Source organism: Cavia porcellus, unplaced genomic scaffold (genome assembly GCF_034190915.1).
Source record: "Cavia porcellus strain 051 isolate PalLab524CR breed Dunkin Hartley unplaced genomic scaffold, mCavPor4.1 scaffold_13, whole genome shotgun sequence".
In the NCBI taxonomy this organism is placed as follows: Eukaryota; Metazoa; Chordata; class Mammalia; order Rodentia; family Caviidae; genus Cavia; species Cavia porcellus.
In genome coordinates this window covers 46,024,986-46,050,203 of record NW_026947496.1, presented here as the reverse complement: position 1 = coordinate 46,050,203, position 25,218 = coordinate 46,024,986, and the positions used below count along the sequence as shown (strand labels likewise).

General features: G+C 42.0%; 1 pseudogene; it reads left to right on the top strand.

The window, feature by feature from the left end:
• The first annotated feature begins 10,593 nt into the window (after positions 1 to 10,593).
• LOC100713482 (craniofacial development protein 1-like) lies at positions 10,594 to 12,853 on the top strand (annotated as a pseudogene).
• Positions 12,854 to 25,218: the final 12,365 nt, after the last annotated feature.

Here is a 25,218-nt window from a genome sequence, read left to right as displayed (position 1 = left end):
TCATGGAAGACATCTGGCCCAGTTCTGATTTTTCTAAGGAGTCATCTGAAGGTGCTCGCCAAGGACCACACATCTGTTGGTGACAAATCCCAGGTAAGGATCCAAATCCAGAGCTCAGCAACCAAGGTTTTCAACATGTAGCAATGAGTAGCAGAGGAGCTGTCAGGCCAAGAGGTTATGATTTTCTATCGTGTCTCTAGAAAATTGCTTCCCTAGTAACAAGAAGACTAGAATCAGACTGAGTAGAGTTAATGGCTTTTATTCTCCTACTCAAGACCATCACTTAATGAGTCCAAAGCTATGACTAAACTGGCTTCAAGTTAAAGAGCTGAACATAGATTGTGTATTTGTTTTCCTTTCTTTCACCTTGAATTTACACGCTGCCACCACATAGTTCTCGGATCCAACACAGGAACTGTATCAGTTGGATTCAGTCTATAGCCAAGTCTTCTTGTGAAAAAAAAAGTTAAAAATCAACAGACCAATATTCTGTTAAGATGAGATGTGCTCATCCAGTCCACCACATAGTTAGACCATTAGACTCAGTCCTCACTGACCATGTTCAGCTGCAACTTAGTCCTACCTGTGTCAGTCTGACCTCATTCATCTGCCTGTACGGTCTCATTCATCTGGGCTGTCTGAACTGTCTGATATATTTTATTTTCAAGGACTGTTGAACTGAGATAAACTAGTCAAGGACGTGCTTAGTTTCAGTCACCCTTTCAGTCCCAGCTCCCTCCCTGTTTTCTCCCATCTTATGATAAACAACCCCTTTGCCTTGCCTGGCAACATACATTTGAATCATGTAACCAGTTATATGATAACCTGCTATTAGCTTTTGGATTTCCTGCTTACAAAATGTATATGACTCCCCAGTTCACTCTTAATTGCTGCTGGTGATTTGGACTTGGTCCTGCCAGCCTGCTACCATAATAAATAGTTGCCTTCCATTTCCTCAATGCAAAGAGTCTTCCATTTGGTTCAATGTCAGGTTTCTACAACACTCTGAGCTCACAGTTTTGTTCCCTTTTTTGAAGCCACCATTCTCCTCTGGATCAGCTCTTCTTCCCTTTCCTTGTCCAGATCTTTTAAAAAATCTGTTTGTTTCTTTTGGGTCCTGACAGCTATGCATTATTTTAACAGTCCTTTACAAACTTGGAATTGTTTTTCTTTGATCAGATGGTCTAGAAAGGAGCTGGGTTCCTTTGCCTAGTGCCTCGGGGATTCTTCAGGAACCTGTGGTGTCTTGGGAGTCTGGTTATACCCATTTTGCATCTATCTACCAACCACTGAGTTTTGTCCAGCAAGAATACTTGTGAACATGGAAACAGAGAATACAGTTTTCAGATTGAGGACTGATAACTGGCAGAGTTAATGAGCTATTCATTATGTGCCACACTTTATCATATTTTATTTTAATGATCTAATGTCAAGGTTTAGAGCTAAGATGTTCTCTCGAAAATTCTCACACATTTGGAGGGTGATTGGCTCATGAGAAGCTATACTCATTGGTGGATTCATCTATGGTGACTCAGTAACTGAATATGCTGTTAGGAGGTAAGGCCTGATTACAGGTGGGTCACCAGGGGCTTGGATTCTTGTCCCCCACTCCACTCTTTGCACTCTGCTTCTTCACTGCCCTGGGTTCAGCAGCTGTTTTTCTGTCATATCCCTCTGTCATCTTGTTTCTGGTAGACCAAAATTATTCTCTCCTGCTTTTAATTGTAAGTGCTACATACTGTGTCTCATTGATGGGAAAGATATCTGCTTACAAATCTGAGACTCAAATTAGACTCTGATTTCATCATGGGAAAAGTTGGTATTGTTCTCATTTTCTAACCCCAATATCTGATACATGGCAAGAAATATAGTAACGTGATACATCCGATAAATAAATGAATGGATGCGTATCTTCTAGTTGTGTGTAATACAACAGAAAATTTAGATACAGTCCATGACCTAGAAGAATTTTTCATTTAGATGTGAAGATGGAGTTTCAGAATGCATGCAATTTGAGTTCAGTTGTGACATGCTAAGAAGAGGAGGTTGAGGCTATGACTGTGAGCTAGAAGGCCTCATGAGGGAAGTAGAAATTTATGTTTGCATGAATTAGATTTTGAAAGTCAAATGGAGTAGACAAAGTCTTCAGGAGACAGAGGAATAAGTGGATACCAGGGTGGAAGAGGCTTGGGTATTAGGAAAATGAATACAAAGTATTAGGGGAAAGGCTTATATGTGAGCAGTTACCTGTGGAAATGTTTTGAGCTGAAAGATGGAAAGTATGTCCCAGGGATCCCCAGGTGAAAATTCCCAGGTCAATGCAAACACCTGATAACACTGTGTACACCTTGCAAAAAAAGAAAAATACTCATTATGTTATATTTTAGTAAAAGTAATTTTTTTCTTTAAAAAGCTGTGCTTTGCTCTTTCCTAAGGATTTTGTTACTCCTGAAGGGAATGAAAGAGTGAAAAACTATATCTCTAGGGGAAGTATATATGTTGGAGGGAGGGTAGGAGCAGTAACCTAGAATCTCAGGAAATCAGTGGCAGAAACATGGAAAACCCTTGTTGATAGTTTGAAAATCTGCCCATAAAATCCACAAACATTATATCATACATATAGGAGTGACAAATATTATAATTTCTGTTACCCATGCTGGTTCTCACTATCTGTTCCAGAAAATAAGTAATTAACAGTAGTAATTTTTTTTGGCACCTGTGATCAAATTCATGACCTTGTACCTGAGAGGCAGGTACTGTGCCACTGAGCTATATCCCTGGCCCCACTATACATTTTTTATTTTATGAAAGAAAGAAAGAAAAGAAAAGGGAAAGATAAAAGGAGAGGAAGGAAGGAAAGAGAAGGAAAGGAGAGGAGAGGAGGAGAAAGAAGGAAGGAGAGGAAATAGAAGGGAAAGGAGGAGCGGGGGAGAGAGAGAAAGAGAGAGCAAAAGCAAAAGCAAAACTCAAAGCCAGTGCGGCCCTCTTGGACACTTGCTGTCAATAGTTGTCACTGTCCTTCTGTGGCTGCCTTGTGTGTAATTCAAAGCCAGGCAGAGAGGTCTACAGAAACAAATTATTTCTTCGGTTAAGCAACAGTTTGTCCCCACTGAGAAATACTCACTGAACACCAAAGTAACTTCAGTGCAAAGTCAAAAAGCATTTTTATTTTCTTCTGAGAAGTTGCCAGAGTAACAAGAGGTGGCCCAGTTTCCTGGGGTCCCAGAAGACTTGGAAGAGCCCTTACTGTGGAGTAAGACAGGATCAGTCCCTCCGGCCTCAGAGACGAGTGCTGATTCTCCACCCTGGTGATTTCTTTGACTCCAAGGCATGAGAACAGAGAAGGCAGCAAAACCTCAAGTCCATTCACAAGCAGTGTTTTCAGCCTGAAGAGCTTCCAGATGTGCTTCAGACAGATGTTGGGAGATGTCCAGTGAGATTTCCCCCAAAGCCACAGTTGTGTCTCTGGGAGGGTTTTGGCTAAGGGAAGGCACTGCTGGTTTTGTAGTTGATGCCAAAAGATGTATCACACTCAGTGGAACCAGGCCCTGACAACAAACACCCTGGGCATTTCAGGTGGGGCACGCCTGCAGGGAGGACCTCTCTTCCACACGCAACCCCAGAAACCTATTCAAGCACCCAGGTCCAGACTTGCTGCTCAAAATGTGTCACCATCTCTGGCTTGGCAGCTTCCTTGAGGAGACTCACTGAGTTCCCAGTCCCCTGGGCAGAAGACACTTTCCTCTTGCCAATTTAGCAGAAGCTGTCAATACTGGTTTCTTGTAAGCAATAAATCACTGTTTTCTTCATCAATGTTGGGTTGTCTTCTCCACTATCCACTGAACTCTTTTGAGCTTTGTGACACCTGTAGCATCTGGGACTGAATGAAGAGGGAGGTCTGTTCCTGCAATGCCTGAAAGTTTCCAGCAACTGTGTGCAGTTGTGTTTGTATAGACATTATGCAAATATGTGCTCGTAAGTGTGTTTATCTGTTTGTATGTGTGTATGTGCATACATTTGTGTGCGTGTACCATCGTTTCCTACCTTATCTCTATGATAATCACCAATTTTACTTTTGGTCTGACTTACTGAAATAGGCAATAAATAAAGTCATTCAATTCAACTCAAAACCTGTCAACTAAGCATGAGGTATCTAATCAATTACGATGCTGCCTGGGAGATGGTACCATGAGGGATTTTTTTCTCGATTCTACCACTGGTTGTATTATTTGGTCTTGTAATAGAGCCTCCCTCCTCTCAATCTGTCTCCTGTCTCTGTCTGTCTCTGGCTCTTTCCCTCTCTCTAGCTCACTGTCAAAGTTTTACCACCACTGCAATGGAAATACTAGCATGTGCCATGCTTCCCTTCTATCAAGAGTCACTCTACAATAACTTTATAGCGTAAGAGGGAAGGGCAACTTTAGTTGTATTTTTTTTTATTTAAAGAGAAAGAAACAAAAAAACATGGAGGGAAAAAAGGGTAAAAATCATACAGAATTACAGAAAAATAAGAAGTAAGAAATCACCAGTTGATAAGTTACATATTGTCATCTTAGAAATAGTTGTTCAGGTTACAAAATTAAAGTATGTAAACTGATATTCAAATAGTGACACTGCCAACAGTTCTGCTTAATGATCCAACAAAAACTTAGTAATATGGTTATCAGTCCTACACATTTGTTTTTTATCTTAAAGAGGGTAAAATTAAACATATCAAAACAGAACAAAACAGTTCAAAAAGAAACAGTTTAAAGAAATACAGATTTCAAAGCAAGTCCACTGGAGATCTTCACTGTCCGTCTTACTGTCTCTAGTTTTCTTCCAAATAGTTGCCCCCATCTTCGCACACATTGAATACATACTGCATATTATAGAACTAATCAAATCATTACAGGATGATGAAGGCTTTTTAGGTCTTCAAGATCTGACATTGGGGAAGACACTAATGACTACCATAGTGTCTCTCATTCTCTTCGTAGTGGCTGTCCTTATCTTTATGTATGCTGAAATTGAACTTAAGAGACTAGACTAATATCACTCTGAACAGTGAATAACAGTATTGCTAGATTTTATATCATAATGCTACGGGATTAGCATTGGGTTTCTTAGTGTCTCTTCTTCGGAGTATCTGTTCATTACATCTTGCATTATATAATCTGTTCCCATAAATAGTTTAAAAAATTCTTCCCATGTGTGAATTTCTACATGTATATCTATTCTCTCCAAATTATAGGGAAAAGCAAATCATAACAAGACAGCAAAACAAATTCCTAGAAAAACATGCAATGAAAAAAGACGCATAAGACCACAATATTAGGTGATCTACCATAGTTACTATGCTTTTTCTTGTTATTTTCAATAGACTTGTCCACGTCATCAGGCTTAATATTGTTAAGCACAGTATTACATAGCTATTTTTATAAAAACACAACTTTGAAAATATTGTAGGACTTGATAGTGGTTAATAATCAAAACCGGTATGGATATCTTTTACATCTTGTCATCTTCAGAGTAGTTGCCTCTACTTTTTACTATCAAGCATACCAAATTCCAATAAAATCAATAAAATCAATAAAATCCAATAAAATCCCGCCAAGGCAAAACTGTGGTCTAACAAACCAGATTCAAATAAGATCAGTCATAGTAAGACAATGTAAGTAATACAGGGTTTCAGTTTAAGTTAATAGGAAATTAAGGATAGTTACCATGGTATAACCTGCTATTTTTCGGTTAGATATCTGTGCCCTCAAATTTCATATGAGTAGACAGACCGGAACAGAATAAATTCAAACTAAACAGAGCGATAAGACTACTATGACTTTTAAATCCTGATACACTATTAACAATGTCTCTGCCTTCCCTTTTTAGGCTATTTTTCACCTTTCCCCTTCTCAGGATGCTTTGTACGTTTTGGGTCTCACTAGCCCCTTTAGCTTTTAGATTAGGGGACCAGGCTGTTGTCTATCTGAGTGTTGCTGAACCTTTCTACCCCTGAGCTTGATCTTGCGCTGTACTCCTTTACTCACTAAAGTCATAGGGTTTTCCTTCCTTCCAGCTGTGTAGTTCCACACTGCCCAAAAGTGTCATAGCTTTCCAATCTATCTGCGGATGCTGGATGAGTTGTCCCTATTTCTCTCTGGTTTCCTGTCACATATAGTTTCACTTTCTCATCTTTGACTTTCAGTTTATTAACCCTCCTTTGGGTTGAGTGTATTTCCCATTCAGAGCATCTCAATGGAGCCTGTCTCCTAATCTACTCTGCCTGTTTTTTATTTTAGTGTATCAAGGCTATCTATATTAAAGATTATAGCTTACTGTCTCTGCCTCATGTCTGCTACTCCACGTTAATGCTTTAATTTGTCCACCTTACTCCCTCATTCCACTCTCTGCCCCATTCATTGAGGCCTCTCTGCCACTGTTGCTGGAATCCTGGTATCCCTTCCTCTCTCTCTCTCTAGAATGTCCTTCAGCACTCTCTGTAGGGTTGGGTTGGTGGCCATGAACTCCCACAGTTCCTCCTTGTCTTGAAAACATCTTATTTCTCCGTTAATTGTGAGAGAGAGTTTTTCTGGGTACATCAGTCTTGGTTGCAAATTATTTTCTTTCAGGGCCTAGATAATTTCTCCCCAGGCTTTTCTCAATTTGAGAGTTTGTGTTGATAAGTCTGTTGTTATTTTGATAATTTTCCCATTGTAGGTAATCTGCTTCTCTTCCCTGGCTGCTTTTAGTATTCTGTTCTTTTGGTGGATTTTGGAATCTTGATTATTATGTCTTGGTGTAGATCTGTTTTGGTTGTAGGTGGCTGGAGAGAAAGAATATCATTTCTTTTTCCTATGCTTGGGAAGTTTTCCTTTAATATATCTGTGAATATTCTTTGTAGTTCATTTTTGCTCCCTCGCTTACCTGCTTTATTCTTAAGTTATGTATCCTTTTGTCATTTTCTAGCCTTTGAATTGTTTCTTTCTGGTTCCTCATATTTTTTTTTGTCTTTTTCTTTTTTATCGATACTGCAGATCAAACTCATCACCACACACTTGCAATGCAGGTGCTTATGCCACTGAGCTATATCCCCAGCCCCATCCTCGTTATTTTTAAGAGGCCTTTTCTTTCATGATCATATATCATAAATCTCTCTTCAAGTTTCAAAAGGCTAACTTTAGTTTCTGTCAAGGCATTTTGCCAGTTTTCAATGGAGTTTTTAGTTTTCTGGTATTCTCTTTGGATCTGTTTCATGTATTCTAGGTTATGTTTAAATTCTTCATCAGAGGTCTCTCTTTCTGATTTCCTCTGTTCTTCCATCTGTGTTCTCTTGGGAGGGGCTTATCATTTCTTTAATTAATCTCTTTATATCTTGCCTCACTTGGATCAGAAGTACAGTTTTAAATTCGTCTATGAGGTCATAAAGGTATTTCTTTATATCAGCTGATGCTGTGTCTAGTATTGGATGGTACTAGCTGGTTCTCTTCTGTGTTTACTTCTCCTGGGCTTATTTTCCCAGGTTCAGCAGCTAGAGATTTTTTTAAATTTCTGTCTCTTGTCATGTTTCTGGTTTCTTTCAGACTGGTGTGTCCTGGGGGTCTCTGGCCCTCTCTGTATTGCTTAGGGTCTTTCTGAAATGTGCTGACTGGAGTTTTTGCTGCCCTCCCCAATTTGCTGTTATCTGAGGTACAGACAGGGATGCAGGGATGGTGCAGGCTAGCCTCCAGCCTCTATGCCTGTCATTCTGCAAGTTAGGCTGTACCTTGCAGATGTCACAAAGTTGCAACAATTCTGTATCTGCTTATTGGGTTCCAACCCCTTATTTGGTTCAGCCCCAGCAGACCCTGCCAGTTCTTTCTGCACCAGGGGCGGCTGACTGATGTCACCGTGGTGCAGGGCTCTGCCCAAATCCAAGCTGTCCTCTACCAGACCTCTCTGTGTCACTGATGCCACATGGTGCTGGGCTCTGCCCAATTCCAAGATGTCCTCCAGCCAGCAACAGCAGCCACGGGACCCAGAACCTAGTACTCACCCGGACTCAATGCAGATCTTCCTTTTGGGTTCACTGCATACTTTGCCACGTTGTCTTCACTGCATTCCCAGCACAGCGCAGATCAGTCAGAAAACTGCGCGGTGTCCGGCTTCGGAGCCTAGGAGCTTCACACAGTGTCCTCTGGCGTGGCCAGGTGGTTATGGCTGCTTTGCAGGGCCCCAGGTCTCAATTTCCAGCAGTCGCTGAGAGTCAATACAGCTTTTCCCCTTGGATCCACTGCTCACCATGCCGTGACCTCCCATTAAGGATCCGGGATTTGCCAACTCCCATTATCGGGAGTTATAAATAGTAGAATTTGGAGTTAGTAAACCTACCAAGATCTGAACATAAAAACAGCAATGAAGCTTTTAATTCTTCATATGGTTACTATAATTTTATTAAATATTTGGTCTGTCTTATGGTCTATTCCAAATCTTTGGAATCACTAAATTTGGAAGCATATTACAGAAAATGATCCTGATTAAGTAATTTAACCTTGTAAGTGAGTATCTATGTTGCTATGGTTTCATTACCTTTAATATAGTAATAATAACACACGGGAGACAATTTGAGTGACCTCCCCTTGTATGCAGAGCAATTGTTGAAACTTTAATTATATGGAGACTTATTTCCTTATACTGATATGTACAGAGCTGACTATGGTATTTCCTTCTCTCTTCAATTGGTTCTAAGCATTGCAAATAAGGCTAACAAGGTACCTGTCATGGTTTATGTCTGTGTCCCCCAGACCTCATGAGTTTGCATTGTGCACATGTGATTGGTTTATTGTCTAGTGCTTGGATTGACAGTGTCAGTGCTCCACTCACAAAGGGGTGGAGCCAGGATGTGATGTAATGGCAGGAAGAAGGTGTGTCTTGCTCTTTGCTGGTTCTGGCTTGCTGTTTGCTGCTGCCATGAACTGCGGCCCAGCCATGCTCACCTGCTTTGGAGCCAACTGAGTGTGGACTGAAACCTCCAAAAACTATAAGAAATAAACCTTTCCTTTCCCAACTTGGGCTTCATGTATTTTGTCTCAGTGACGAGTAAAAAGTAACTAAGACAGTACCAATGTGTAATGTCTAAAACCAATGCATAGTCTCCTGTTTCCTCATACAGTGCTCTCTGTAAAATATATAAGCACTAGCTGGGCATGGTGGCACACTCCTGTAATCCCAGCACTTGGGAAGCTGAGGCAGGAGAATGGTTGCAAGTTAGACAGCAGCCTGGGCTACAAAGTGAGATCAAGGCCAGCCTGAACTGCATAGTAAGACCCTGTCTCAAAAAAAGAAAAGAAAAAGAAAGAGAAAGAGTATATATATATATATATATATATATATATATATATATATAGCACAGCGGATCATAGAGCCAGTGAGATCCAGGAAAGTCATCTTGGTATGAACCTCAAGATAAAGAGGCTATGAGTCCCCAGGGGACCAAAGCAACAGACTCCAAATTGCTACCTTAATTGAATTATGTAAACTGATGCTTCTACATATCATTCTTTCTGCATTTTGCAGAGATACTTTTCTCCCTACCTGGCTGTCCAGCTCAAGTTACTCATGTAATTCCTGCCATCCTCACTGTCACTCATCCTTGAGCCACTCTCTTCATCACAAGATGATAAATTCTAAGAGGCTGAAGATCAGAGCCTTTGTCCACATGTCCTCACGGGGATTGGACTCAGGACCCCGTGGCTGCCCTTAACTTTGAGTATGTCTTGGTGTCTTTACTCTCGCCGTGGGTCGCATTGGAGGTGGTAAATTGGAATTAACTTGCTGGGATTCTAATAATGTCTAGGAAGACTGGAAAAGGGAATACAATGCTTGGATTACTGTACTCAATATCTTGGATTACATTATAATATATGTCCCTCTTACAGCAAAAGTCTTGAGGGGTAGAAGTATAGCTGAATTATGCAGCATATGCTTAGCATACATAAGGTTCTGGGTTCAATTCCCAGGACCAAAAGAAAAAGTTTTGCTTAGATAACTTAAAAGTATCACAAGGGAATATGATTTTATATGATGTATTTTTCTTATGCATAAATTGTGCATTTCTCAGTGGCAGAAACCCTGAAATCATCTTTATTTCCCTATTGCTGATATTAGCTATAAACCTAATAGCTTAAAGCAATGTAAATTTATTGTCTTACACTTCTAAGCATCTGAAGTCTAAAATGGGTCCACTGAGTTGGTTCATGAATTCTAGAGCAAAATCACATCTTTGTCTCTTCCAGCTTCCAGAGGCCACCCACATTCCTTGGCTCATGGTCTCACATTAGTGTGACCTGGGCTGCCTTCATTGCATCTCGTCTCTGACCCTCCTGGCATCACTTCTTACAGAGACTACTGGTTTCACTGTGGTCTCACCAGATAATCCAGGGTTTCCTCATCTCAAGATCCATGACTTAATCACATCAGCAAAGTCCCTCATACAGATAAAGTTAGCATATTCACAGGTTCCAAGATTAAGATGGGACATCCTCGTGGGAATAATGCAGCCTGGCACCAGATGAATATTTGCTCATGCATACTGCAAGGACAGGGCCATCCTCGCTGCCCTGCAGACCAAGGGGAGGAATGTCCCCAAACCGTCTACGTGTCCCTTCTTCCATCACCTTCCTCAAGGAAGGATGTGGGGAGTCTGAAGCCAGGATGCTTTTGGAGATGGGCCCTTCAGGGAAGGTTGTTTGATGCCCATGGGAGTCTCCCCATAACCTCAGGAAGCTGAACAGAGAGTTTAAGACTGATAGGGAGATGCTGTCTATGTTCTGGGATGTGCATGGCCACCCAGGAGGGAGCTGCCCGAAGGAAACTTTGTTTCCGCCCAAGAGAACTGGATGAGGCACTGGGTGCCCCCCAGCTGGAGGGCAGATCATAGGAGGCTGGAAGCTGAGTAAGGTGCTCAGAGCAGCAGCAAGACAGATATGGCCAGTGCAGGGCAGGCGGCTGGACACTTGGAGACTCCCCCTCTGGAGAGAGCATTCTGATGGGCTTCTCCAGAGGCACAGTGTACATTAACGTGTGCACGCGTTACATTTGTGTTTGCATGATCATAGAGACTGAGTCCAAAATCCACCAGGCAGGCCATCATTCTGGAGACACAAGGAAAAGTTACAGTTGAAGGTCATCTGCTGTAGGAAAAACAGCCACAGCAGCTGCTAGAGAATTCCTTTCTGCTTAGTTCTTTTGTGCTAGTGAGGTCTCCTACTGATTAGATAAGGCTCATCCCTCTTAAGGAGGGTGATCTGCCTTATTTCAGGTCCACTGATTTCAATGTTATTCTCATCCCAAAACACTCTCTCCAGGACATCCAAAGTAACATTTGACAGAATAACTTGGCACCATGGCCACGTTCACCATAAAGTGAACTATCACAGGCCCTTTGTCTCTCCTGGCCCTCTCTTCTCCTTTCTGTGTACCTGTGAACCCAAGGACCATGGGAGACCCTAAGACTTATTCTAAATTCTGTGTTAAACTTCTCTACCACACGTGGTGGTTGTATGCACCTCTAAATTACTGAGTTTAAAATGGCTAATTTGATATTGTATAAATTTCAACTCAATTAAGGAAACCAACAAAAGCCAACTTCTCCCCTACTCCAGTACCACTAATGTGATGAACTGACATCTAATGTAATGTGGAATTATCAATTAGCCCAACTGGAGGGGTGCTGGGTGAAGATGCAGAGACCACTGGAAAAGAAGGGAAGGGTGTGAGCTCTGAGACCTTTTGGTGATTGAGCTCAAGAAGCAGCTGATGAAGGATCTGCCCCGGCCAGTAATGAACTTTGCTGCCATATCTGAAAAGTCTGCAGATGGACCTGACTCCTCTGTGGAGTGAAATTAACAGTCATGATCCCTATTTTTAAATTTAGTAGGAGTATTTACACCTCAAATTCCCAATGTAAATGTGTCACCCTGCTAAAACATCCTAAATGCCCTGTTAAGTCCTAAGAGTTAGAGAAGCCACAAGGAAGTCCATATAGTTGTATCAGACACTCTAACAGAAATGAAGAGAGTGTGGCCATGTAGCGTAGCTGCTGCAGTCCTGTGGGTTCCTTGGCCCCGAGCAGCAGGGACGTGAGGAATTCGATTCGGAAGATTCTGCCTGGGGTAGGGAGTACAGTGAGGATGGTGTAAATGAATTAGTGAAGGAAGGTGAAGTAGCTGGTGAAGAGCAGACGCAGAAAACCAAAAGGATAAAAAGAAAGGCTCAGAGCATTCATCCAGGAGGAGAAAACAAGTGGCCTCTTGTTAGAAGACGAAGAGGAGGACACCAAGGCAGCATCTGGAGGAGCCAGCACTGAGGTAAAAGTGCCCCAAGTACACAGGCACAGAGGAGAACAGGCTGAAGAGAGGAGTTCAAAAAACCATTGGTCAAAGCAGAAGGGCCAGAGAAACCTAAAGAAGTAGAAAGGGTTACAGTCACTAAGAAGATCGAAGGAAAGGAGACTGAGGCGGTGGATGCTGCATCTAAAGAAGCCAAATCCTTCTTCATGCAAAACGAGAAAGGAGAACCACAGCCCAGTGCCCCTTCTGCCAGCTGTGCAGTCACTGTCTGCTGGACCAGTGTTAAAAAGTCAAGTGGCATGAGCAGCCTTTGGGGGAGCATGGGAGCCAAGAAGCAGAAAATGCGCACTCTTGAGAAGTCCAAATTGGGCTGGGAGAGCTTCCAGGAGGAAGAAGGAGTTGGCGAAGAACTGGCTGTCCATAATGGAGGGAAAGAAGGGTACACGGAACGGAAAGCGTTTCTGGAGAGTGTGCCACAGGCGGTTTGAAGTGAGTGAGATCTCAGGCTGAGCAAAATGAAAGCTGGATTTGAGGGGGAGAATCAGTAACAGCTCAATGCTGTTGGCAGTGTGGGCTTTCTGTGCATCCGGGAAACCTGTCCAGTGTCTCCCCCACTGCTGCCCAGGGAGGTCTTTTTTTTTTTTTATACGAAGTTTTTTTGTGTATCTTGATCTCACGAGGTTGCACTTATTTTATTTTTAAAAATTTGTGCTTAAAAAAGTAAATAAAGTCAGTCCTCAGCAAGACTGGAGAACAGAAAACAAACAAGCACCAAAAAATGAAGCATGTACATCAGTGAAGTGCATGACACAGAACAAAGGCTGCGAGAGAAAACGTCCAACTTGTATTTCACTTCTATGTGTGAGGCACTGTTCAAGGGCCATACTTCCTCTAAACGCCCACTAATCCTCTCCATGACACTGTAAGTAGAGGCTTTGATTGTCCCGACTTGATGCACAAGCAGAGACAGAGAGAGGGGAAGGGTTTGCATAAGCTCATAGGGTTCTAAGTTAGCTTTCCATGACTGAGACGCATACCAGCAATTGTTGTAGTTAGAGTTTACAAGGGAACAGATTTAATTCAGGTCACATAATTTATAAGATTATTTTATGATATTCACCCAAAGAGTCAAATGCAGGAGACTTGTGCACACACTAGAGACACAAAGAATCCAGCTGAGGGTCTGGATCCCATGGCAATGTCCTGCACAAGTTCAGCTGAAGACCTAGGGCCCGTGGCAATGTCCTCCAAGAGTCCATCTGGAGGACTAGAGCCACAAGTCTGTGTCAAGGATCTGCACTGGGAAGGTCCAAAGGTCAGTGGTGGAAGCTAGAAAGTCTGTACCAGTGGGGTGTAGGATCTCTGCCAGCAGGCTGAGGGGTCTGCACTGGGGCCAGGAAGCAATGATAAAGGTAAGGAGCGAGCTTTGCTAATCAATCTAATAGAAGAAAAGCTTTATTTCAGCTCATGGTTTCAGAGGTTTCAGTCCCTGGGATATTGACCCTGTTACCCTGGGTTTGTGGTTACACATAGCACAGGAGGCCTGTGGACCTCATAGTGGCCAGGAGGAAAAAGCCAAGAAAAGAAGGGGCCAGGGCCCCAGCACATCTTTCAAGGGCACAGCCACAACGACTTAACTTCCTCCTGGTGGGCCTACCCCTGATGGGCGACCCACCTCCCATAGCACCACAGGCTGGGGACAAAGGCTTCAACATGTGGGCTTTGGTCAAATATACAGGATCCAAACGATAACTCATGACTGGGAGGTGATACCCAAAATAGGCCCATTCTGTTATTCGTCTTCTTCCTAGAAGACTACTCCTATCCTAGGAATTCAAACATGTATGTATGTGTGTGCTATGTATAAAAACAGACAGGTGTGCCTTTATTTAATAACAGATTTCAAAACTTGTGACAATGCACGGTCCTTTTCAATGTAACCGTCTCCCTCATAACCCATGTGCCAATTGATTCTGTACAAGTACCAACATATTATTAGTAGGGGATCATCTTGAGGTGCTGAAGGGTGCAATGGCTCGAGATCTGGGGTGTATTTTACAATATTCAAGTAAAATGGAAGAGAAGAATAATTTGCAAAATGTTTATGACTTTTGGAGTGATCATAATGAGAACTTTTGCTAATTTTTTTCTTACTTCTGTTTTACATTTTTCAAAATTAGAAATTTTAAAACAAGACTTAGATTCCATTTGGTTGACATGCTGGGCTCTGCAAAGAGTGGAATATCCCATGAACAGTGACCACCTTCATTGGGGTATTTACTTTTTTGTAAAAAACATAAAAATCGTGTCTGGTTACCGTGAGTCATATCAATAGATGGGTATATTGTGCTATATTCAACCAGATAAAGAGCATCTGTCCCCTGAAAACTTTATTGTTTCTCTGAGATAAGAACATATAAAATCCTTTCTGTTACTTTCTCGACATAGGCATTCATTGCTGCTCTCTGCAATGACCATCATGTGAAATAGCACAGCAGGACTCCTTCCTCTCTAGCCGGCTGTAATCTCATACACGCTGATCAGCCCCTCCCACTTGAGGTGAAAGAACACATCCCCGGCCACAGTTAAGTATTTGTTAGAAACTCAGGGTACAAACTCAGGCTGTCTGGCCTTGACCATTGTACAATTCTGCCTCATGGGCCTTATAAAATCTAATAACACACTTGATGTATAGAAGCAATCCAGTGAATATTGGTTAGCAGATTAATTTACTGTCAATAGTCATATATATCTTCTGTTTTGTAAGTATGGTTTTTGAATACAGGTGATTCATCATTATGTTTTATATATACTATACTATATATAGTAATATATTGTGTATTTATATTTTCTATCAGAATCAATTTACAGTAATAGCTTTGTATTAACTATTTGAATTATTTTGTGCAAGAAAACAACATAATTGGCTCCAATGACATCAGGTGTATATTTATTTAATATCACTGCAGTAAAGCCCTTATTACATGACTATTCTAGTATGGTGCAGTCTTTTGTATCTACTGGCTGCATGTCTATTAGCTGCCAGCAGGAGGTGCTATTTCAAATTGCTCCTTAGCTCAAATCCTTTACATTGGCTCTCAATTGATGAGCACTTGACGCCACCTAGTGGACATAGTTTTAAAAAACATTTCAAATTAATTTCTTAATTTTGGCAGTCTGGTATGAATACCACCCAAACAACAGAAATCTATGACAAAAACAACGGAGACGCTGAATAAAATTATGATTATTGGTCATGATTATACCTACTCCAAAATTATTTTTCCAAACACTCCCGGGTTGTTGTCCCCTGCCTCTGATGCCACAGTGTTTCCCCCTCCATCAGTGAGAGCTGATCACAAAGGTTTTCTTCACAAAATGAGGAGGGAGCTCCTAGCAGACAGTGCTGCTGCCCGGGGCCCAGAGACAGGGGTGCAGACCTTGACGGAAAGTGCAAGCCTGTGATTTATAAGAACCTGTGACAACTAGGCCCTCACCTCTGCTGTTTCTGTGAATACCATTTGGATGTGCCGGTACATGCTTGGCAGCAAGCTTGAGGGCCTCCCCAAGATATCTACAAACTCCAAGGTTTATTTTCATGATCGCATCCAAGCCTGGATCTCAGAGTTTTCCTCTGGAGGTAACTACATCCAACCTAGTTTCCTCGTGCTTCCAGGCAGGAGAAGAACACAGTTCCCCCACTGTCTTGAAATTAAGCACAGCCTTGTGTCTTGCTGTGGCCAAGGAACCATAAATGGAACTGACATGAATCATTTCCACCCATAATATCTAACCAAAGTGTTCTTCCCATTTCTCTCCATTCTCCCTCCCAATGCACTCTGCTTCTCTCAGCCTGGGCCTCTGAGTAAGAGAAGCTAGACCAGAGCTCCTGCTCACCTACAAAGAAGCCCACGAAGCAAGCAAACTATGGTTCTTTTAAACCACTGAGATCTGGGGCTGTTGCCTAAACATTGCCTGGCCCACACTGACTTACGCATTTCCTGATGCTTCTGCCTCTCTCCTCTCTCCTTCCTTCCTTCCCTCTCTCTTCCTGCCCCAAGCTAGCTGTAGAACCTACCCTCTTATTTTTTAAGTCTTAACAGGGTGCGGCTGGTTTAGGAGGAATAACTGCTCATGCCCTACAGCGTCATCCCTCCCTCAGCTATTTCTTCTATAACTTTATCTACATTCAAATTCAGATTTTACTCTCCGCGCATCCATTTCTGTTTCCTGGCTGCACTCTCATCTGTCTTGCCCATTGTATCTTTCAGTTATCCATTTTTGTGAAATGTCAGATGAGTTGATGGCTGCAAGTTAAGGAGGAAACAAGTTAAACACTTTGGGTGCCTGCATTCAGACCCAAGAGCAGAGGTGTAGCAACCAATCACAGGAAGACTGGATAGGACGCGATGCTATTGGTCACCGATCACTGTAACGATCATCTGTCGCTATGAAGTTGATTGAGGGACTGGGGAACCCGCAGCCAGCTGTGTGCTTTGTGCACATTCATGAATGGTCTGCGAGACTGACATTTGAGCCGTGACACTGGAAGGCTGTGTTATTTAACCACATAACGGTGACTGAAATCCATGCATGGGAAACAAGGAATGCCTATAATGGAGTATTCCATATAAACAACTACATTTTCCAGACTGAAACTGCAATACTCCCTCAGAGCCAAAAGCAGCTTCAATCAGTTGTGATTTTAAGAATCATTTCCTCCTAGCACGGGAATACTCAAGAGGCAGGAGCCTGCTGCACTGAAGAACAAATTGACACCCTAGTCTCTACCCAGAAGAAATTAAGCTGTGGTAAGTTTGTTGTATAGATCAAGTCCTGTAAAAAAAGGTCAGACCACAAAAGTAAATGTTTTAAAGGGTCAATTTGTTTGTTTGTTTGCTCCCACTTGAAGAGTGCTAGTGACTTGAAATACTTTTCTTTTGTGTCTATTTTTCATGTTGCCCTCATTTCTTAACTTAGCTCACATCAGTTCTCCCCTAGATAAAGCAAGAAAGAGACTTGATGGAGGAGGGCAATGCTCGCAGGCAGCTGAAAATTGGAAGGAGTCTTTTTCCCAGAACTTTGAGCTATGGGAGCTTCGTGGTCCCAGAGAGTTCATTTTCCAGTAGTGAAAGCTCCAAGTGTGAGGATCCTTTCTATGCTTTCCTAAACTCTGGCTTCGCAGCCTCTGGAGATTAGACACATCCATGACAGACACAGCATTAGTAATAAGAGTGTTATTAACAGCAGCTGCTATTTAACTAGACTTGACTATGTTCCAATTATTATAAAGACCATCACATGGATCATTCGATCTTCAAAATACCTCCATTAAGCTGTCATTTCCATACTGAGTCAAAGTCTGAAATTCCATTCCCTTATGCTGTTTCCTATCCCCATTTTTCTTGTAGCAAATTAAAGGTGGCTCTGTAATTACTGACACTCTGCTAACTGGGAGTGGAATTTATTTCCCTTCCCCTTGAATCATGGCTGTCTCTGGAACTTGATTTCCCCAACACCAAAAAAATGTAACTACATAAGTTCTAAAGACGGGCCTCATGTGATCCACAGCCTTTGTTTCTGCACCATTGGAATGAGTGGCCTTCTGGGGACCCAGCTTGCCATGCAGGTCGCATGAGGATACCGCACAGAAAACCAAGCATCCTGGTCAGCAGCCCTCACTGGTCTCCCAGCCAGCAGTCAGCACCAACCACGGCCTTCGGTGAGCTCCTTGGATGTTCCAAGTGGCTGAGAGTCTCACTGACTGCAAGCCCTGAAACACCACACAGGGTGAAAGCATCAACCTTCTGAACTCAGTCAGCCTCCCGACTCAGGATGGATAGTAAGCCACTGTTCTGGAACATGAATGTGGCAGTAGACAGCAGGAACCTTCACGGTCCCACCCCCTGCAGATACACAGGCTAAGCCCATGCACAGGGGAGTTTGGCTCAGCTCACTACCGTGTCCTGGCCCCATGGATTCTGCCAAACTTGCATCTCAGAGGAATGTGATGGCAGACACTAAGAATCCTTAGATGCCTTCCAGAAGGCGCGTGCTCCATTTGGACTCCCCAGTGCAGTACCGGCCCTGCTCATCCTTCTGGCACAGAGCCTGGCCTCCTGCCCAGTTTCTTCCAATTGTTGATTTCTTTTCCTGGATTCTTTGTTCCTCTGTTCTTGTGTGGCATCTCCACAGAATAACAGCTCCTTAAATAACCTCCTCTTTGGCTTTGTACACTGTCACACACACACACACACACACACACACACACACACACACACACCAGTTTCTTGATTTTTTTCTTTGAGCTACATATTAATTCTATACCCTCATTTGACAGTTTTCAAATCCCTAACTATCCTATAGCCTCCAAAAGTTCGCCTCTAATTTATTAAACTCCATAACATCCTCAAAATTGGATGCAGTATTTCAAGTCTGTATCAAAGAGTGCAGAGACCTCAGTGAAATTCTTCTAGAATTTATGTTCGGCTGATCTCCTTTTTCATCATTCAGATTTATTTCAGGACTAGTTTATTCAAACAGGTTCCATGAATTTAAGGGCCCTACTTCTCTCCACTAAATTCACTCCTCCAAGTGGCATCAGTCTATTTATCAAAGCTTGAATTTGTTCAAACAACTAGTTCTACAATTAAATGGATGCAATTCACTCCATTTTCCTTTTCCTGCATCCATGATAAGCATGTTGCGATGAAACTGTGCTTATAACAAGCCCAGATCTTCCAATTTAGAAATAACATAGTAAAAAACAAAAAAGTAAAATTGGTTAAACTAAATGTTCATTCAGGCACTGCATAATCACAGATTCTTTATGCGGTACATTTTCTCATGAATTTGCAAGCTCAATAATTACAGGAGAGAATTGGACTGTGACTTGCAGGCAGTGATTATGTATCACACAAGTGACCAGTCCCTGGGTCTGCTGACAAATTGCTTTACCTCTTAGTTCTGGCTAGGATGGAGACAAACCTCTGGCGTGGACATGAACCCAACCTCAGCTACGTCTGAGGATGCTTGGTTCTTCCTCTTCCTGAGTCCTGAGAATGTGTTCACCATACACTTTCTGCTTCATTAGTTTCTAGTCTCCCTTTGGTTTCTTGGAAGGCAACTCCTGGACTTCACAGTCCAGGCTGCCTTCTTCTGCCTACTTCAGTCTGTCAAGCTTGACTACAGTTTGGATCTGAAAAGCTTCACAAAGGCCTCAGCCTGGGTGGGCCTCAGCCACCTACTGGGAGGTGGTAGCATCTTTAGGAGGTGGGGCCTACTGAGCATAAGTTAGGTCATAGGGGCCTGGCCTTCAAGGGCTATTGCGACCCTAACCCCTTCTCTCTCACTCTCTCTCTCTCTCTCTCTCTCTCTCTACTGGCTGCCGTGAGGTGAGCAGCATCCTCCAATGCAAGCTCCCACCATGGTGTATGGCTTCACTACAGGCCCAAAAGCAAGAGAGCCATTGACTATAGACAGAAACCTCTAAAACTGTGAACCAAACAATGCATTTTCTCCTCTTCAGTTTTTAAAACTTTTATTTTAAAGAGAATAAAACAAAAGAGGACAGAACAAAGCAAATCAGAACAGAACAATGCAAGCAACACGGCACTTCACAAGACAACCAGTCATCAGCAGTAGCTACCATAATGTCTCTTTTCTTTGAAATAACTGAGCATACCTTCACACACAATAATATCAAACATAATAAAATACCACAAAACCATTCAAAAGAATGAAAGCATTACAGGACTTCATAACCAAATAACAGGAAATGAAAAATAGCTACTATAATATCTCATTTTCCTTAAAAATTTTGTTTATACTATCACACATAATAAAATCAAATAAGATACAACAGGATAGAATGAATGGAAACAGAAGAACAAAATCATGGTAGGACTTCAAAACAAGATGATAGTAAATCAGCAATGGCTGCCATAATGTCTTGTATTCTTCAAAATAGCTGTTCATACCATCACACATAGTAAAATCAAACAAAACAGAATAAAACCCCTCAAACCAATGAATGAAAGCATTGTAAGACTTCAAAGCAATATAACAGAAAACCATGATTGCCATAAAATATCCCATTATGTTCAAAATAGCTGCCCCTAGCATCTCACCGCATAAAATCTAAAAAAAAAAACAAACAAGACAGAACAAAGCCAAACTTTAACAAAATTGTGTAAACAATGCAAGAGTTCAAGATCAGACAATAAGAAATTGACAGTAGTTACCACCTCTCCCTCCCAGGTGTTTCCTCCCTTTGCTCTTACATTACCTATTTTGCTTTTGTTTCCATTAATTCCTGTTTCTTATGCCAGGGTTCATGCATATGAGTTTGAACTGTTTCGGCCATGAACATGATCTCCAGTTACATCTATTTACCTTTGAAATTATTCCACATTAAAGCTGGGTAACTTTTCACTGCATGAAAATACCGTGTCTTTCTTACCCATTCTGCCATTGAAAGGCAAGTTACTCTCGCTTTTTTCTTTTCTTTTTCTTTTTCTTTTTTTTTTTTTTTGTCTGCTGTCACATGGAACAATTGTTTTTTCTCCTTTGATTTGCAGCCTATGAATTTCTTTTCATTAGATGTGTTTCTTATATACAGTATATCGATGGATCTTGTTTCGAGATCCACCGTCCCTGTGTTTCTTTTTATTGCCCACCTGAGGCCATCTACATTAATGGTTATAACTAGCATACATTGATTTGTCTCTGCCCTGCTATCCTCCTGTTGTTGGCCCTCCACTTTTCCCCTTCTCTCAATTGCATGTCTTGTTTGTCGATCCTCCTCTGCTGCTGTTCCTAGAACCATGGCCATCTTTATCTCTCTCTAGAATATTCTTTAGCACACTCTGTAGGGTTCACTTGGTAGTCATGAATTCCTTCAGTTGTTCTTTATTATGGAAGTATCTTATTTTTCCATCAATTTTGAAAGATAGTTTTTCTGGGTAGGTCAATCTGGGTTGGAAGTTGTTTTCTTTCAGAGTTTGAAACACTTCACTCCAAACTCTTCTTGACTTGATGGTTTGTGTTAATAAGTCTCCTGTGATTCTGATTGTTTTTTTCTTTATAGGTAATCTGTCTCTTTTCTCTAACAGCTTTTAATATTCTGTTCTTGTGCTGAATTTCTGGGATCTTGATTATTATATGTGTGGGTGTAGATTTACTTTGGTTAGGGTTATCAGGAATCCTATATGCTTTGCTTATCTGCATACCAGACCCATTTCCCATGTTTGGGAAGTTTTCTTCTATTACTTCCGTGAATATCCTTTTAATTTCATTTGTGTTGAACCCTGCTTCTTCACTTACACCCATCACTCTTAAATTATGCTTCTTTGCCTCATCTTGCAACCATTGAATTGTTATTTCCTGATTTCATGTTATTTTTAAGAGAGCTTTCCTTTCACATTCATTAGATGTAATCCTGTCTTTAAGATCTGAAAGTCTGTCTTCAGTCTCTTTCAAGCAGTTTTGCCAGCTTTCGGTTGAATTTTTAATTTCCTGAATCTCTCTTTGAATGTTTCATGCATTGTAATTCCTTTCTACATTCATTCAAAGTTTCCATCATTTTCCTATGCTCCTCTTTATTGTCTCTGTCTCTTTAGACCTGCTGGACTATTCTTTCAGTGTGTTTGTGATTTGTTCTTTTATGACTTGACTGCATTTACAATCTCATGAAGTTGTTTCTTTACTTCAGTTGCTACCCTCTCAGAGATTTCAGGTGTGCCACTTCCGTTTTCTTCCACGGCCATATCTCCCAGATTTATTCTGTGTGGGCTAGAGGTCCGAGTTGCCTCTTGCTCCTTTGTCTTGACATTCTCCTGGGGTCCTCCCAACAAGCTGGTTGTGGGGCCTCAGGCACTTCCCACGTTGTCTGCCCCTAGCAGTATAGGGGGATAGGACAGGCACCTGGGTTCCTCTAATTCCAGATTTACAGGGAGGTAGCAGGGTGTAGAGCGGGCTTCTCCAGAGCTGTGCGGCTACACTGGGGCTTCTCTGATGATTGGGGTGCATGTAGATGGGGCTGCTTCTCTCAGCCTGTGTGTCTACGCTGGGGCTCCCACGATAGTGGCAGACACACAGGGGTGTGTTTATCTGATTCTGCTGGTGGATGTTGACTGTCTGAGGGAACCTAGGACCTCAAATGGTGGCCTACTGATGGATGCACAGGGCTTACCTGGCTGTGTGTCCTGCTCCTGCTGGCTGCCTGCAGGAAGGGGCCTTCCAGTGGCAGCTCCCTGAAGGTGAATGTAGATCTGCTGGTTCTGTCTGCCCACACTGGCTGAATGCAGGATGTGGCCTTCTGGTGGCAGCGCACAGTGGGCAGAGGTGGATCTGTCTATCTCCTTCAGCCTGCACGTGTGCAGAGGAAAGGGTCTTCTAGTGGGGACACCCAGCAGGCAGAGACAAGCCTTCTCCTGGTTCTCTCTGCCCAGGGACTCTTCAGTTTTTATCTAGGTATTTGTCACAATGAAGGGAAGCTGAGTGACAGCCTCCAAACCCACCCTGACCCTCAAAGCCCAGAAGCTACTCACCTCATCCCTCCTCGCACTGCCACGTGTTAGTCATCAGACCCCCCCCCACACACACACACACACAGCATTGTCAAATTGCTCCATTTTTTAATGGGTTGTTAAGCCATCTTTTAAAATTTTGAAAATTTCTTTTCAAAAATCTAGCTCCTTCTAGATTCTAACTCCCCATCCTATAATTTATGGAATCTAAATCTTTCATTTTTAACACTCAAATAACCTAGTAGTTATAATTTATAAGCGCTTCCCATTTAGAACTTCATTCAATATATCCTGGAGTATAATTAGTCTGGAAAACATTTCACTTAAACTACTTCAGTGCAATCGTGCTATCACCACACTTCTCTTTAGTTTTATTTCTCTCTTTTCCATTTGCTTTCCGTTCTTTCCAGATTGATGGTCACATACTGAGGAAAAATCAACCTTAATAAACTTGAGCTGACATGAACCCATCTGCCCCTCACTGTTGGCCTCTCATTCTCCTGCATTTGTCAAACATGGTTTGTAAAGTGCATTTTGGCAGGTCTCACATGATCTGGTTCATCCTCCTTTTAGACTTTCCAGGTTTATTCTTACCTGTGGTACTGCCTCTCTAGGTTATGACTCTGCATTCAACTCTCTTCATGTCCTTTTCATACTTACTCTCACCAGAAGAGGAACAGAGTTGGGTCTATCACCTCAATACTCAGCTGCAGGGGTTAACTGGAGGGAGCAAGTGATGGTCACTAAATTAATAATTAAAAGCTGATGAGATTTGCCTTTCTCCTTGGCCCCATCCATCCTCTGTGAAGTGCCCTCCACACTCTCTGAGGAGTCAAGAGCAGTAACATAAAGGGGGAAAGCACCTTCACTTGCCTGGAAGTCACACACCCTGCAATGAAATGGCTTTGTCAATAGTAATTACTAACACTTAAGAAGCACTCGATGTGTCCGCAGTACAATTTATATGTGTTATCCTCACTTTCTGAATGAAAACACTGAGGTACACAGAGACTTGTGCAAAACTCTGAAAGCACTAATGAGCTACAGAGTAACTGATTGTGAGGCTCTGAAACCAGAGTGCTCAGTTCAGATTCCACTGCAAGGTCACTTGTGCCTTCAAGCACCCCCACAGCACTTCTCCATCTTCTGCCTGGCTGGGCAACTTTGCCATCTGAACCTCACTTCCTTGTCTTTTAGAGAATCCAGTTAGATGACATCAAACATCCTCATGCCCCAAATATTCAATATGTTCTTGTTCTTCCAGGCAGGGTACTTCCTGCCTGGAATATGAAACACCAATGCCTAATCTGAGTATTAAGGTGACTCAACTCTCAGGCTACACCCTTTACCAGAGATATGAGACACCCTAAAAAGCATACCAGAAATTGCTGCATTAGAATGGGAGACTGAGATTTGGCAAAATGTGGCTCATCATTGGTACCTGGAGCCCACTGCCCCTGCTCTGGCAGTGGGTCTGCATTTGAACTGCAGACACAGGGAGGACAGAACATAAAATAGCTGAAATGATTCAACAACAGAGTTTATTGGCTCAAGGTCAAATGAGAGTATTAGCCCCATACTCTGTTATATCTACTCTTTTTCAAATATTTTTCTTCTAAGACATCTTTATGTTCTGGCTCTAGATCACACTAAACCACATCTATGTCTAAAAGAGGGGGAAAGTTCTGGCATAATAATAGAATATCATCTTGAAAATTCAAACAGATAATCCTTAGTTCTTAACCAAATGTCTTGACTCCAATATAAGTAGGAAGGCATCAGAGTTCAAACATACGTAGAAAACAGATCTTCTTCACCGCATGCTTTATCTGACCTAGTGAACAAGGATGTGAGGGTCAGACATAGCTATTTATACATTAGTTCAGCTTCAATTTTGGACTTTAAAAGTTATACTCTTTCACAATGATGGAGCTAAATATTATAAACCTGTGATTGCCATGGTTATACTGTTAACTAATCACAATGACATATTTACAGTGATGGCTGGCAATTGTATTGATGCTTCTCAGAATTCTCAGTGAGTACTCAGTGAAGTTATTAGTTTGTTCAAACAGATGACATATTTTTTTCCTTGCAGATTTCCTACTGGTATTCAGGAAAGTGAATATTCTTGTGGCCATCAGAGTAGTGCTTTCAATTTTATAAATCAAGAACATTTAAGACAGTGGTCACTTTCAACTCACCACCTTTCGGCTGCCTGGGCATGAGGGAGGGGAATAGCAGGGTCACGGGTTCAGGACTCAGTGACCTGAACACACAACCTACCCGGATGGGGCCCACTGCACCTCTGATCATCAAGAGAGAACACACAGGATGTTTTTCCTGAGACCTTGGGATTTGGACACAGGCCATCAGCATGAAAA